General features: G+C 44.7%; 1 pseudogene; it reads right to left on the bottom strand.

The window, feature by feature from the left end:
• Window positions 1–910: 910 nt before the first annotated feature.
• LOC103260034 overlaps window positions 911–1,726 on the bottom strand; it is a 1,093-nt pseudogene continuing 277 nt past the window's right edge.

The raw sequence follows: 1,726 nt of genomic DNA, 5'->3' as shown, positions 1-1,726 counted from the left end.
CCCAAAGCAATAGACAGAGATCCTTCTAGGGCACAAAAGTGTCACCTCTTCCACTGAACTCCCCACCAAGTATGAGGTTTCTTTTTGGGGTTGATGAAAATATTCTGGAACTGGGTGGTGGTGATGGTTGCATGGTATTGTGACTATACTAAATACCACTGAGTTGGGCACTTTAAAATGATTAAAAGGTGAATTTTATGTTATGTGTTGCATTTTATCCCAATTTTTTTTGTCATACCACTTTTATTTACATTGTCTCTATGTTACTTATCTTTTAGAAAAAAGATGAATACATTCATAGTATTCTCTTTTAATTTGGTAATTCCACATTGTCAAATATTGACTGTTTTTATATTGGGTGTCCTACCCAATTAAAAAAGAAAAAGAGGAAGGATGGCCTGGTAGACAGTTTTTGGGTCATATTACTGATATAAATAACAGTAATACCATATTTGCACATTTGTCTCTTTTTTTAAAGAAATAACCTAATTTTGGAAAGACTGATGCTTAAACCGCTGCCCACCGGCTCAGGGAAATGTCTTAAAAGTAGAATTCATGCTTTTCCCAAGGGAAATGTTTAAGCGACTGAGGAGAAAGTGTGTATTCCTTATGAAGGGTTACTGCTGAAGGACGATTGAGTGGTGAGCCCACCGCACGGTACTAGACATGGGTCCGGTGTTAACATAATTAAGCTGAAGAAAAGCCCACACGTGGAAGTCAGGGTTCTTTTAAAAATCCACATCACAAGCAGAATCAACGATTATCTCTTTTGGATCTAATACTTTCATTCAATGGGTCAAACTCACAAATCAGTGCTACAAAGTACAGAATTTTCCATCACTTTTAGTTATAATGTGCACTATCTACAGAAAGATGAGTTACCTATCTTAAATACAGATGAATAACCTGTTCAAAAACCAGACTCGGGACTTATAAACAGTGCAGACAATGCAAACGCCAAAAAAACGATGCCTCCTATGATGGTCACAGTTCTGACAGAGATCTGCGCGACCCTTCGTCCTCCAATTACTGCCAGGCCCGTGCACAGGCGGTGCCCCACGGTCCCACCCACCGCGACTCCATAGGGGTCCTCTCTAGCTGCCCAAACAATCGTGGTGAGTTGAGAGCGATCGCCCCATTCTGCCAAGAATGTGAATGTAAGAGCTTGAACAAAAATGGGTGAAATAAAAGGCAACCACTTCCTCTGAGGTCGGGCGGTGCTTGTACCAGTTTCAACATCCCCTGGCCCGTTTAAGAGTTTGGTTCGCTGAAACTCTTCGTCTTTCTTCTTCAATTCTGCGTGGACGTCTTCCTGCTCCTCTTGGCCCTCCCATCAGGGCTCAACTTGAAGCCTTCTCGAAGCACGCTGACGCCAAGAATGGCCAACAGGGCCAACACATGGCCCCAAACGGCCAACGCATAGTATGTAGACACCCCGGGGAGGACTGTGGTGGCACAGCCAAACAGAACCGATAAGCCGGTCATCAGGCCCGAGGGGAGCGCGGCGCCCGCCAGGACAGTCAAGCGGTTGCAACGCATGGCCGTGGCGGCTGCTGTGAACAACGTCTTATCACCCAGTTCAGACGCGACGATGACCGATACGGCAGCCACAAGTGCAGGGGTGAATCCCAAGTTCCTTTGGGCGGCTGGATCTTCATTTTTTTGTTTGTTTTGTTTTTTGTTTTTTTAAGTCGGAGTCTCACTCTGTCGCCCAGACTGGAGTGCA

This window comes from Carlito syrichta, unplaced genomic scaffold, assembly GCF_000164805.1.
Source record: "Carlito syrichta isolate Samal-C Ts95f unplaced genomic scaffold, Tarsius_syrichta-2.0.1 Scaffold303103, whole genome shotgun sequence".
Taxonomy (NCBI): domain Eukaryota; kingdom Metazoa; phylum Chordata; class Mammalia; order Primates; family Tarsiidae; genus Carlito; species Carlito syrichta.
This window is presented reverse-complemented; position numbering and strand designations above follow the sequence as displayed.